General features: G+C 42.8%; 1 non-coding gene across 1 annotated transcript; it reads right to left on the bottom strand.

Annotated features, from left to right (window-relative positions):
• Positions 1 to 11,044: 11,044 nt before the first annotated feature.
• Positions 11,045 to 11,116, bottom strand: trnah-gug (transfer RNA histidin (anticodon GUG)). The gene has a single exon. It is a non-coding gene; the product is annotated as a tRNA-His (tRNA).
• Positions 11,117 to 15,175: the final 4,059 nt, after the last annotated feature.

The raw sequence follows: 15,175 nt of genomic DNA, 5'->3' as shown, positions 1-15,175 counted from the left end.
TCACTTGATAAAAGCCATTTCTCATCCTTTCTCTTGGTGTTGGTGCTACTACTGTATGCAAAGAAGGCAACATGACAATGAAAGGTGTAATCATCTTAAAGAGAGTCTTCATGAAGGTGTGTGTCGTGAAGCTCTCCACTGGCAATTGAGCAGGCTTGTGAAGAATCTCATTCAACAATCATACAAATTACAGCTTAAGGCACATGAAGTGAAATCTGTGAGCTGATTGACACAAAATAATGTCGCTACGCATTATCTGCAAAGCTGTTTTGCTTGTCTGACCACCTCTTCCTACTTTACAGTGAGCACATATATTTCAGTTTCTTCTTTTGTATTTTCCTTACTATTTTACTGTCCCTTTCCCCCATGTTGAGATGTCCACAGCCAAAACCCTGTGTTTCACCCTACGTTTGTGCCAGTTTTACAATCTGTGTAGGAGCCTGGCTTACAGAGGTCCAGTGGTGCAATCGATCAGTGTATGGTACATACACAGCTGTGCACAGTGGATGTTGGTCTGGACTCTAGACCGTGTTTCAATTCACAAGCTACGCTGGACCTCAACACCTGTTGATGGGTCACTTCTGTCAAACACACCAGTGGGGCCCACACTCATTTACACACACTGACAGATATATACCTACACACTCACACACATTTACACCCACAGACACAACACACTCTCACAGACACAACACACATTATACACACACTCACAGATACACACCCACACACTTACTCACACACATTCACAGACACACAAATTAGCACTATATACACAAATAGACACCGCATACACTCTTAGGTACAGATGCACTATAACTAACACTAATGCAGATACTGCTAATATTACAACAATAACACCATCACCAAAACTTACACTATCATTGTTACTAACACTGACAAAATCTACTACTAGACTAATAATACTTATAATTACAGTAATACTGTCATGAAAACTAACATGATGATGATACTCTGACACTAACAGTATAATTATCACTAATATTTACATGAATACTACCATTACAACTAAAATTAAAAGTATCTATCATCACAAACTCTTACATGTTTACTTATATTATTAGTAAAACTACCAGATATTCTCTCACTAATATTAACATGAATACTAGCATTCATACTAAAACTATCAGTAATCCTATCATCATTAATACTCACATAGACACATAGACACTACACACACTGACAGACATACCCACACATACACTTACAAATATAAAACTACATACTGAGACACCACACACTCACAGACACACACCATACACACACATTCACAGGCATGCATTCACAGAAACAAATAGACATTACACATACGTACAGACACACACTTATAGACACCACACACTCAGAGACCCCACACACTAACAGACACAACAAGCTCACAGACACTCACAGACACACAGCCCACACATGAACAGACAACACACACACAGATACCACAAACACACTTATCTACATATACATGATAACTAGCACAAATTGATTCTACTAATATTACAACAGTAACACTATCACTAACACTGACACAAACTACTAATGATAACAGGAATGATATTATTAAAATTAACATTACTACTGGTGTTAATACTCTAACCGTAACACTTTAGTTATAATTAATATTAACATGAAAATGAACATTAAAAGTAGCGTTATTGTCATTAATACTCACTTGAACACTAACATTAAAACTACCAGTTGTACTCTGATTAATATTAACATGAAGACACTGGTATTAGTATTAGTTGCTGCCTGTGACGTCACACCGCTCTCTGTGACAAATGCAACAGGGCGCCTGTCGCCGTGGTTACCATTCTTATGATTTATAAACATTGGAAAAATTCATTTAAACTGTTACATACATTTATCAACTTGGAATATAATTTTCTAGCTCTAGGATACAGTTGCCTAAATAATAATATGAATAATCATTGTTTAATTTTGGATTGAACATTATTAACACTAAACGCATTATGGTAATTGATTGATATAGTCTTTATTGAGTGTTTTCTAGATATTCAAACAGGGTTGAGAAAAGAATCAATACTCACCAATCGGTGAAGTTAATCGATTTTTCTACGGTTCTTCAGTTGAATTAATTGGTTGTCGATTGATAAGTGATCAATAACTCTCCTGCGTGCTCTCCGCGCACCTCCCGCGGTCTTGCTCTCTGATCCCGGCGATCCTGTTAGTGTCTGTGACATCACAGCCCTGTTTCTGACAGAGCAGAGCGTCTCCGCTGGAGGAGACTCCTGTCCGGAGCCCGGAGGGCTTTTCTTAAAGATATAACATCTCCAAATAAAAAAAGAAAACACCGGGCTGTGAAGAGAAGCGAATCATCACAGTTGGAAAAGGAGAGTGACGGACCTAGGAAAGATATTCATTAAACAGAAAAAAATAGTTGACTTCGCAGATTAATGCGTTACAAAGCGTACCCATGTGGAGCAGTAGAGAACAAGCATGAGTCCCTGAAATAAGCGCTTTTAAGGGTTTTACACGAATCTTCAGTGTAATCTTCAGACTCCTGATCTCTCAATTCCTCTGCGGGTTTGATGATTTAATTAACTGTATAAATGTTATTAGACTCTGTTTAACTGTATATTTATAAGACTCTGAGAGACGTGTGGGAGATGCTGAATCCCAGGTCTGGTGTGGAATCACACACAGACAGGTCTTCTGTTTGATCTGAGTCCCACTGCTCAGAGCTACAGACTGGTCAACTGGTCACTATTGTAGACATGACCTTCAGACCATTGGCTACTGATAATCAATATACTGATCACAGTGTCACTACTGGTGTTAATTACATAAATACTAAGATAATTCCACACTCACTTGTGTTATAAAACGTTTATAAAAAACATCTTTGGAGGCTGAAATACAGTAAAGAAAGTAATACTGAATGGCTGGAAGTCCTGGAAAGGGTTAATAGAAACTTGTTGCTTCTGACCTGGAACAGAGCCCACAGCTGCCAGATCAGTGACCCCTGAGCCCTGTTCACGAAGAGGAGAACCAGGAGCTCTTCTCTGTCTCTAAGAGGCTGTGAGGAAGGAGAAAAGGGGGAGATGTGACCTGAGTCCAGGCTGTTCTGATATTATTCATGTAGCAGCACTGATTGTCTGAATGTACTCTTGTTCTGGATTGTGAGGATAGAGAGCAGTATGGAGTTGAACTTCAGTCTGAGTGTGAGTCTAAACTGTGAATCTGACTGAGAAGAGAATAATGATTTTTTATTCTGCCTCAGAATTTTTCTTCTTTGCCAAGTGGTGTTACATCCCCTTCAGAGACTCTGCACAGACTGTCAGAGTGAGAGAAGAGAGAGATGGACAGATAAGAGCACACACAGCGAGAGAGATATGTCTTGATTTACTTTGAAGCAAGTGTTCATTTCCTTTCTAGAAGAAGCTGTTTCCAAACTTCAAGAAATTCATACAACTTCTGGAAGATAAAATACAAATCTTGCTTATGAGGACAGAAAAAATACTGCAAAAAAAATGTCAGTGATTCTTTCTCCTTTTAACGAAAAGTGCAGAAAAACAACAGCAGTGCATCTCCGTCGGCTTGATTTAGCTTAATACAAGTATTCACTTCCTTTTCTGGAAATTATAGCCTGCGAAAGATTAAATAAAGTTCTTGATTATTCTTCGTCAGTGCAGAAGAAATACTGCCAGCTGGCAGGAATATGCTAGTATTTTATTTTCTTTAACTACAAACGTATGAATGGTGAAAAAATGTGTCCCTGTGCAGCTGTTAAACAAAGGGCTAGTGGTTCAAGCTCAGATTGTTACGATGTAAACATAATCTCTGCTAAAAATTGATGGGATTTCTTTGCAAACCCTTTTGAACTTTGGAGGAAATGTGTTTTACTCGTGTGGAACTACAACAAGTAAAGAGTTAAGTACCTACGTCAATGTCCAAGAAAACCATTTTCACGTGTGGAATTTTATCTTCAACTGGCTTTCGGGATAATTTATTTATACACCTGTTGTATCCTTAGCAAAAATATTTTAAAATTAGAAAACAGATTTGTTAGAGAACTTGACAATTTTTATTAAATGAGCACTGTACAAATGTATGTTGATATTTTTTATATGTACCACATCTGGAATATATATATATAAACATAATTGCTTTGATATGGATGTTCATTTGAAGAATTTGAGGAAACTATCAAGGATCTCAGAACATCCAAAGATACATTTGGGCATCTGCATATTTGTAAAGATTAAAGAGCACCATAAGTGTGAAGTTTGCACACATGAGAGAAAAAATCAGTTTCAATGCACTTCATTAAACTGATGGTGTACTTATCAATCATGCGCAAAATGCTCATAGCAGAGGATGGTTTCCATTCGTCGACTCCAGCATGCTTTTGCTGAGGGGAGCTATTCAACACAACTGCTTTTTCACCCGAGATGAAAAGTTTCAATGGTAAACGCAGACGTCACATTAAGCACTTGGTGTTTTGTAGTACAAATCATCACATGCTACTCTACATGGGCGTTTCTTCAAGATCATTGAGAACCAAAGCTTCTGCCTTCCGAGGCAACTGATTCTTTCGTCGTTAATTCCCAAATCTTCAATGAGAATCAGAGAAACGAAAACCAAACACATGTACAGACTCGCGTCCTAGCGTGAAAGAAAAACAATGGAAGCATTTGAGAAATAACAAGAGTAGTCTGAACAGCTCCAGCCTATCAACTGCTCTACACAGTGATGGCTCCCTCTACACCCAGTTTATAACACTGAAAATGATGCAGGAAGCACAGCAAAGTTCTAAAACCAGCGGTTGAAAAGCGTTTAGATACATAAGATGACAATTTCTCATAAGTAAAATCTTCAGCTTTAAAAGATTGTCATCCATATATTTTTGTTTTTCTCTTTTTTACATAACATGCTTTCGAGAAATAAACTGTCTTGTAATGAAGGCTGCATTAGAAAATGTGTATCTAGCTTTGTTCAATTAAAATCGGGACATCCCAATGGGCAAATGATGTAGAATATACGTCTATGAAACTCATATCTTAGACGTACTGTATAAATGTGGTCCATAATTCCTCTAGAATGAAATTCTAATATACGTATTTCGCTATAGGTCAATTAGACATCTATGATTATATGTTCATTATACATAAATGGTTGGAGTTCTATTATACGGATAACTTTAGAGGACTATTATACATATATGGTTAAAGGTCTATTATACATCAAAGATAGATGTTATAGGGGTAGAAACTAGTAAATCAAGCCAATGATTTGGTTTAGAAATTTATTCTGAAAATATACAATTATTCACACCAGGAAAATATGTAGTTCAAATTATACATTATATACAATATTGTTATCAACATATGGCTAATCATCATAAAAACACAACTAGTAAACTTCAGCTACAAGTTCTAGTAACATGGCAATATATATATATAGTAATGACAAACACAGACTAATTACATGAACACGCCAATATCTAACTCAAAACCACATTTCGATTCAAATATGTTTTAAAATTGACAACTTCTCTATTCCAAGAAAATATTATTAATGTAGCAGAAATGCTACTTTCAACGGCACAAACACAGCACTAAAGACCAAGGTGGGTTTCATCGTTTTTGCTGTTTGTAGGGGGCCAACTTCACTGAGCTGAAACAAGCTCGTCCAGCAGCTCCGGGGTTGAGGGTGAACATGTATCATATTCTAATGGCTTCTATTTCAATTGATGAATGAGACAGATTCACGAGGAGATCCTTCACACAATTAAGCAAACACATTGCCTTTTCTGTCTGATGTAGAGGCTACATTTGTGTCAGCAGTACTATACAGGTAAGTCGAATACACTTTCAGGGGCTGCATCTGTAGCGCTTCATCTAAGAGGATTGTTAGAGCACAATTACATTCACCCACCCAACTTATTCTTTGATCATCTAAGGGGATTTTTTAACTTTCGCACACGGTTACATTGGCCCACACAACATATAATCTCTGAATGTCCAATGGCTCAATAACCCTGTTTTCCCCTGGGAACCACCAGTGTACAGTCCCATCCCATTCAAAAATATAATAGATATACTCAATTGATATATTCAATTAACAAATATAAAAAGATATTATGAACAAGAGAACTGTTGTTCATATAGATCCAGGTTTTCACAATTAATTTAATGCATACTCGAAGTGCCTAAAGTCTTCCTCTGCTGTTTTAAATATACCTCCAAAGCATTTAGTTGTGTTAACTACCAAATTATTTGAACTAATTTAATGTTACAGTATATTCAGGAAATTCAGAGAAAGTCAGACTTGTCGTGGCTGTTGAAGAAACCACCTGTTGAATCTTACCCGGGATTTCTTGAGAGATCGTTCAGCGAGTGAGTCCTCCTTCTGCACTCCGCACTGAGCTGAAAGCTGAATCGTATAAAATATCCATGGTACAACTCGAGAAAAAACTGAAGACTAAACAACGACTTTAGTCGAAGAGATTCAAGAAACACAACCGTCCGCACACGGGCTTGGATCCTGAACGCTTAAGTTAAAACACAAAACGAAGGATACGAACTGTAAACTCTCTTCACGTCTTACAGTTTATGAAATAAAACAATTTCTTACTTTCTTAATAATTTCTTACTGTTGATAGACGATTTATTGCATTTGAACAAAATCACAATTACAAACATTCTGGGTTAAACTGTTATTCACGTACTCTAGCGGAGAGTCTTCAGCTGTATGAGCCCATTTCTAAAAAAATAAAAGTTATATTAAATTAATTGTTCTACTTTTAAGGCTTGCATAGCCTTATGAATGTCTCGGTTAAATCTTTTTTTCTGTAGTAATTTCAGTTGATATTAATATTAGTCATGATTTACAATTTTTGGACATGGTTCATCTCAAATAATTTTGTAATTAGTTTCAGTTTTGGAAAATCGCACCCAGAAGCTACCAAAACTGGTAATGTTCATATAATGTGTAATGCAATAGCAGCATTTTGGGAGGGAAAACAAAAAGTATTTCTTGGTATGAATCCCAAGACTTCATAAGCGGCGTTCGAGGACTTCTCGCTTCAGATAAAGGTGTCAATACATCGCAGATTTTTACTCAATCAATATCAGCAGTGTTATCCCTACCGAACGCTAAATATAGACCGGGGTAAAGTTAGCTTAAAGTTCGAAAACGATTTTACACGAAACCTCTTAGAATCGCGAGAATACTTGCTTTGTGTATAAAATACATTGTGAATGCTTTCTAAGCCTTTACTTTTTCGTTTATATGACATTTTTTTGACCAAGCACGAATATTCTTTTGTCCATATCTTCGCAACGGAAGCACAGAACGCCTTCAAACCAAATGCATTTTAATGACCACGACATGTGGATATTTCCACAGCCTCTACATCAAAGTATCAGTGAGCTAATTATCCTTTTTTAAACCTTCGGTTTTTCATCGATGCGTAATTACGCACTAACTGGAACTCGGGGGACCGCTGTATACACAAGTTCACACCGCGAGAAATACTGTTCAATACGGCTTCATGCGAAAAACCCGTATATGACCATAGGCAACAGAATAGTGCAGTCTCCAATTACTCAGACTGTAAGCACGGGAATAAAGCTTTGTCTGAATTCTGAAACCCTTCCTTTACGTCCTGTTTTCATTAAGGTAAGAGTCAACTATATGCACAATACTACTGACAGCAGGAAGATTAAAATATTCTTTACTCAACAGCTTATTAAAAACAGCTCCCATGATGTTCAAACCGATTTTTTACACAGAACACTGACACAGCTTTGCGTTCTGAATCTCTTTTTCTCGTGCGTTTATTTAATGTGGCACAATGCACTGGGATAGGGGTATTCTGTTCACAGACCAATAGCATTTAAACCACAGCACCCACAATGCTCCAAGTAAGTGTTTTGCTCACTAAGCAGAGAGCGGTGTCTTCCTCGTTAGTATAGTGGCGAGTATCCCCACCTGTCACGCGGGAGACCGGGGTACATCAGGACACGCATTAAAGTGAAAGCAGGATGTGCTGCGACATCCACTGTGCAGATCCCACCACACTAAGGGGTGAGTGGGTCTGTTCGATCACAGCGCTAGGCAAATCCGCAAACAGTGTGCGTGGCAAAAAACGAAACGGGCCTGCTTCCGCCCGGTTTCGAACCGAGAAAATCGGGCCCAATAGAATGTGTAGAATGTGGCGCTGCCTTGTAGAATTCTCCACTTCTGTAGCCCGATTTCGTCGATTGCGTGGAGAGGGCTGTAGAATGTGGCGCCGCCTTTCCTGCTCCGTCCATGACAGGCGTGCTGGTCTCTGGAGAGAGAGCACGGTCCATCAGCGCACTTTAATAAAGGCACTGGAAGCAGCTGAATCGCATTGGCGAAACTCAGCGCTGGGCCGCTGGGCACAGTTTCCCACCGTTTCCGTAGTGTAGTGGTTATCACTTCCGCCTCCCACGTGCAAGGTCCCTAGTTTGAAACTCGGTGGAAACAGAGCGGCTTCTTTTGTCGCCACGCACAAAAGGGGATTGGGGATTCGCCTAGAGCTGTGATCGAACAGACCCACTCACCTCTTAGTGTGGCGGGATCTGCACAGTGCATGTGGCAGCGCATCCTGCTTTCACGTCAATACACGTCCTGATGTACCCCGGTCTCCCGCGTGACAGGTGGGGATAATCACCACTATACTAACGAGGAAGACATCGCTCTCTCCGACCCCCGGCATCGTGTCCCGACCCACCGTGCTGGAAGCCGACGCGTGCTGTGATTTCTTTACGGAGCAGAATGACAACCGAGGAGCCGAGAGATCATTTCAGCATTTCGCGTCTGAACGGAAAACACAAACGACCAACTCGGAATGACTTGCCTTTGACGCTTATCAAAGCGTACTTTGTGCGTCGAACAGACCCACTTACCTCTAAGTGTGGTGGGATCTGCACAGTGCATGTCGCAGGGCTTCCTGCTTTCACTTCAATGTGCTTCCTGATGTCGAGTCGTGTGCCGTGCGGAGGCTCTGAAAGCGAGAGCAATGAAAAGGTGCACGACGCTGTGAAAGAAAACAGAGAAGTGAAAGGCAGTCCTTTCTCTAAGGAGGTAAAATAAAAGCTTCCTACTCCCCATCGGGGAATCGAACCCCGGTCTCCCGCGTGACAGGCGGGGATACTTGCCACTATACTAACGAGGAAGACATTGCACTCGCCGATCCCCGGCATCGTGTCCCGACCCAGCGTGCTGGAAGGCGACGCGTGCTGTGATTCCTTTACGGAGCAGAAATGACAACCGAGGAGCCAAGAGTTCATTTCAGCATTTCGCGTCTGAACGGAAAACACAAACGACCAACTCGGAATGACTTGCTTTGGACGCTTTTCAAAGCGATCTTTGTGCACGACGACTGCGCCGCCTAGCAGATACAAATGGGTTGTACAACTCTGAACTAGCAAATGGAAGAGGGCTAAACACCCTCTCTTTTAGCCCAGGTTCGATCTGTCTCCCAGAATCACCAGGGCGCACCCACACACACACACCCGTGCCGTTGAAGTGCTCTGCTTCATTTCAAAGGGCAACTCAACATTCACTCCTACCCCGAGAACAGAAAAGACAGCGTCCGCAGCAACAACAGCTCAGGTCTCTGCACAGGAGCTAAGCTGCCCCCATCTCCTCTGCTCTGCGGCTCCTGCGGAGTGGAGTGGAGTCCTGCCTGGAGCCGTGTTTGCAGGCGGCGGCTCCCCGCGCTCTGTCTGTGCGTCGTGTCCAAGAGCTCCTGGGAGGAAGAGAGAGCCCTCCCACTCGGGGGGTTTTCCACGGTCTGTGTGAGGAGGGGCGGGTGTGTCCAGTAGCTTATCGAGCGGAAGCCTGGGGCGGCGGAGAGCTGTGATCGTGCAGACCTTGAGGTGTCACCTCTTTGTCTGCTTTCCCGCCGCCCCTCCGCCCAAGTTTTGCTCCAGAGTAGCCCGGCAACCCCTCACACCTGCACGTGTCACAACCTAAGGTGTGGTCATGAGACACCCATGGGGTGCTGTTCTGTTCTTGCTAATTGTTTCCTGCCTGTCGCAGGCAGGAGTCCATGCGAGGAAGATGCGCTGGACAGAGCTCAGAGGGCGCAGCTGGGTGGCTTTCCTTCTGAGTGACGTTCCTGTAACACTCTCCCGCTCCTCTTGGTGCGCTCATGCCGCAACACAGGAAGGCTGGAGCAGGTGGCTGTGTGCTCTGCGCACCGCCAAAATGGCTCAGTTGGGAGAGCGTTAGACTGAAGATCTAAAGGTCCCTGGTTCGATCCTGGGTTTCGGCATTTTGTTTCATCGCGCCCTTTGTTCCTCTCTCCAGCGCCCCCTGCCTAAAGTGACGCGTCCCTTTCTCAGCCCGAAACGCAAGCGAGACACCAGCAGCGGTCCCCGCAGGTTTCTGTAGTGTAGCGGCTATCACGTTCGCCTAACACACGAAAGGTCCCCGGTTCGAGACCGGGCGGAAACAGCCTCTTTTTGCACGCTCCTGTACTTCACAGAGGTCTTGAGCGACCGGTCATTTGTTCCCAATGTATTTCCGGTCCCTTCATGCACTCTTGTACCAAACGCACGTTCCTTCTCTACGCGGAGCCGATCATTTGCAATTGGGCTGTGCCGACAGACCAGGACGAGCTCTGTCGGCTCAAAAGCAGCGCAGGACCTGCAAGAACAACAGAAAGATTAGCATCCAGTGGGGGCCTCTTAGTGAGCCCAAGATCTCATCAAGAATCGGCTCCAGCAACAGGGCTGGGCGCATTGTTCCATTCTCCGACCACTCTCGGTGTAAACAAGTCCCTCCTGGTCTCTGCTTGAAATGCACTTTCCTGCGTTTGCTTTGGTGTAACTGGCTTCCCCTGCATGGGCGAATGTGAAGAAGATCCTTAGTAAGTCATTGAAGAAAACCGAGAAGAGGTCGGAGTGGCCTCTGTCGTTCATCAACGATCCAGTCAGGCAGTACTCCTCTGTAAAGCGCCGTTCGTTCACATCGATTGGCTTTTTTTTGCCTTCATTCGCGCAAGTAGTAAAAGCAGACGCCCCTATTCTGCCGTGACCCGGATTCGAACCGGGGTTGTTGCGGCCACAACGCAAAGTACTGACCACTATACGATCACGGCGAGTTACCGAGACACACACGGCAGGGCGGAAAAGGCTGTGCTCTCTTCGTGTTACCTAATTCGGCAAAGTCCTGACGTTGCATTTCAACTGAGCCCCAGTATACATCGACCCTTCGACACTCTGAGTGACAACTCTCTTGCGTGTTTTCTCATATTTATGTAGTTTGCTTGCATGATGCCCGGAACAGCGGGGTTGTGTGCTCCCATATGGTCTAGCGTTTAGGATTCCTGGTTTTCACCCAGGCGGCCCGGGTTTGACTCCCGGTATGGGAACGTGTCAGTTTTGCCTCCTGCTTTCCAAAAGATCAGCACCGTGTACGAAGGAACCGCATTAAAAGCTCTCGAACGTGCAAAACGCGCGAGAAGAGGGGGCGCTTGTTTCCAACCGAAGACTTCTCGCGTGTGAGACGAGCTGATCATCGCTGCAGGAGGTGGGAGGGTTACTCTGGTAGACAGGGCTGACCTTTGGCAATAGGATTTATACTCTCCAAGATGATATTTGCACTTTATGGAGAGGCGATTTTCTCCACTTCAGTGGCCCGATTTCGTCGATTGCGTGGAGAGGGCTGTAGAATGTGGCGCCGCCTTTCCTGCTCCGTCCATGACAGGCTCAGCTCTGAGCCGCTGGGCAGGGTTTGCCACCGTTTCCGTAGTGTAGTGGTTATCACGTTTGCCTCACACGCGAAAGTTCCCTGGTTCGAAACAGTGCGGCTTCTTCTGTCGCCACGCACAAAAGGGGATTGGGGATTCGCCTAGCGCTGTGATCGAACAGACCCACTCACCTCTTAGTGTGGCGGGATCTACACAGTGCATGTCGTAGCGCATCCTGCTTTCACTCCAATGCGCGTCCTGATGTACCCCAGTCTCCCGCGTGACAGGTGGGGATAATCACCACTATACTAACGAGGAAGACATCGCTCTCTCCGACCCCCGGCATCGTGTCCCGACCCACCGTGCTGGAAGCCGACGCGTGCTGTGATTTCTTTACGGAGCAGAAATGACAACCGAGGAGCCGAGAGATCATTTCAGCATTTCGCGTCTGAACAGAAAACACAAACGACCAACTCGGAATGACTTGTAGACCCCCTCAAAGCGTTCTTTGTGCATCGAACAGACCCCCTCACCATGTCGCAGGGCTTCCATGCTTCCATGCGTGCATTTCGCGTCTGAACGGAAAACACAAACGACCAACTCGGAATGACTTGCTTTGGACGCTTTTCAAAGCGTTCTTTGTGCATCGAACAGACCCTATCACCTCTTAGTGTGGCGGGATCTGCACAGTGCATATCGCAGCGCTTCCTGCTTTCACTTCAATGCACGTCCTGGTGTACCACCGGGTTTATAAAATTAAATTCAGGCACACTCGAAGTGCTATGGTGTTGCTCTGCTGTTTTAAATGTACCTCTAAAGCATTTAGTTCTGTTAACTACCAAATGATTTGAACTAATTTTATGTCAGATTCAGGAAATCCAGAGGTCTTCAGACGTGTCGTGGCTGTTGAAGACACCTTTTGAATCTCACCCAGGATTTCTTGAGAGATCATTCAGCGAGCGAGTCCTCCCTCTGGACTCCGCACTGAGCTGAAAACTGCGCGAATTCCATTGTATAACCGAGAAAAACACTGATGGACATCGACATTTGATGATTACAAGATTACAAGAAATTCAAGAAACACAACAGTCCGAACACCGGTTTGAATCCTGAACGCTTAATTTAAGAGACAAAGCGAAGGATACGACCTGTAAACTCTCTTCATGTCTTACAGTTTATGATAAAAAAATCTTACTTTCATAATAATTTCGTGCTGGTGATAGATTATTTATTGAATTTTAACAAAATCACAATTCCAAACATTTTGGGTTAAACAGTTATTCACATACTCTAACGAAGAGAAACGTTAGTGCCTTCCGGTGTGTGAGCCAATTTCTCAAAACAATATTTGTTAGTCTCTCAGGAGGCTGCATAAGGTGTTTAGAGATAGAATTTCTAAAAGGCAGGCTCCCTGAGCTTAACATCAAGGCAGAAAAAATGTTTTGTTTTCTCTACAGAAATGCTCTTTAAATTTCAGCATAGTTACAACTCCCTTTATAAAGGGTGTGCACAGTTATAGAACCAAGGCATTGAAAGGTTTTTTTTAAATTGTTGTTCCAAAAAATGTTCCATTTGTTTTCTTTCTTAATGTTGTTGATTAAAAGATCTTATTAAATGGGAAAAAATCTGAATGTGAAAAAAGGTTAAAATGCTATTGAAAAAATCAGTAATGTGAGGAAAGATTAATTGTGGGAGCCCCTTACCTCCCCATGTCATGCTGTATTTCTCAGTCATTCTACTGGGAGTGGTGCCGTCGCTTGTGGCTGAAGTCTGTTAGTAGACATTCCAGACGGGTCAGGTATGACTGCGCTTCGGCACAAGAAGAGACATGTGACTTACGAGGATCCCGACAGTGGCACTTTCTTTCAGTGCCCGGATAGCTCAGTCGGTAGCGCATCTGACTTTTAATCTGAGGGTCCACGGTTCAAGTCCTTGTTCGGGCGGCTGTGTTTCCCTTAAGTGTATTATAAATTTCATTATAAATCGTATTTTATCTTCCTCTCTTCTAGCTGTACTGTGGTTATTTTAAAAGTTCATTACTTGTATTTTCTTTAGTGTTTCCTTTCACAAACCGAAAATGTTCAAGACTATTTTGTCACCGCATTCCACGTAGATAATCACAGGAAAAGTAAAAGAAACGCAGTGAGGAGCTCACACAGTGAGTACTCTTGAATACAACAAGAGGAAAAGCACACACTGCACATCTGCGGAACATCACGTCCGAGTTTACAGTGACAGGAGAGATTGGAAGCGAAGTAGTTTTCTTATTACTGGCTCGCTGAACGATCTCTCAAGAAACCCCAGTTGAGATTCAACAGGTCTCTAACAATCACGTTTAAAAAGGTGACGGTACAATTTTATTTTAACTAAGTAGCCTTAATGGCAACACAGTGTTAGGAGTTCGGCTTTTCTTATTTCTTCTGCAGAACCAGCGGTATCGGAATATACTGATCCGCATAATAAGCGCTGTCTGTTTCTGATCGTTTTTATTGAGCGCTGCTCTAAACTTTTCATTTGCTTGTGCTGGTTTTCCTCATGAAAAAAGACATTTCTCTTATTACATGATTTCACTTTTTTTCTTATCAACGAGGAGAAAGAAATAAAATATATAATTAATTATAAGAACCACAGGCAAGATGGCTGGTTGTCTAAGGCGTTCAGGTCGCAGTTTCCTCTGGAGACGTTTGTTCAAATCGTACTTCTAATAAGTACTCTTTTTCTCGTTAGAGTAGAAACGATAGAAGCCTTAAGTGGGAAAAAAATCACAACATGTCGCATTTCACGTGTTCAATGTTAATTGTCTCAGTGGTTGCCTCGGTGATTGTTGGCTCTTGCAGGGTGACGGCACACTTCTTCAGAGAGAGAGTCTCCCATTCACGGCTTTTCTTCATCAAGAGCCGAGGCAACAGAGACAGACTTCAAACTGACATGAATTACTTCATGAGCGTTTATGACCGTCTTTAAAAAGCTTAGCGAAGTCGAAAACGTCTTTGGAAAAGAGGAAATGTCTGCTGACAGTAAACAGAGCTCACGCTCAGTTCCGGACACGCGCTACTCGTTAGTACAGTGCTGAGTAACCTCGCTTGTCGCGCGAGAGACCGCGGTCCGTTTCTGTGACAGGGCGCTGGTTACATTTTTTAACAACCTGACTTCATTTAGAAGGTGTGTACTGTGTACTAAGTTTCGGACTAGTTAGTGCAGTAGAATATGGAGATCATCTCCAGCTCTGAGCTCAACTGCAACAAGCAGTCGTGCTGAACAAAGTCAGAGCCCAGCTTAACCTGTGCTCAGTGTGGTGCTCAGGACTCAGGTGTATTGTTGTGGTTATAATTAGCACAAACTGCAGGGGCTCTGAATCAGAACATTTCAATTTATCTGATCAGTAAATTAAAATCCAGGACACATTAATATAGGATTATTACTGTGTCTCTGTCCTGCTTGTATATAACCCAATGTCCCTCACAGTTT

The sequence above is a fragment of the Atractosteus spatula genome, assembly GCF_055471065.1.
Source record: "Atractosteus spatula isolate fAtrSpa1 chromosome 10 unlocalized genomic scaffold, fAtrSpa1.hap1 SUPER_10_unloc_5, whole genome shotgun sequence".
NCBI lineage: Eukaryota > Metazoa > Chordata > Actinopteri > Semionotiformes > Lepisosteidae > Atractosteus > Atractosteus spatula.
The sequence above is the reverse complement of the archived record's forward strand: the minus strand, read 5'-3'. Positions and strand labels throughout refer to the sequence as shown.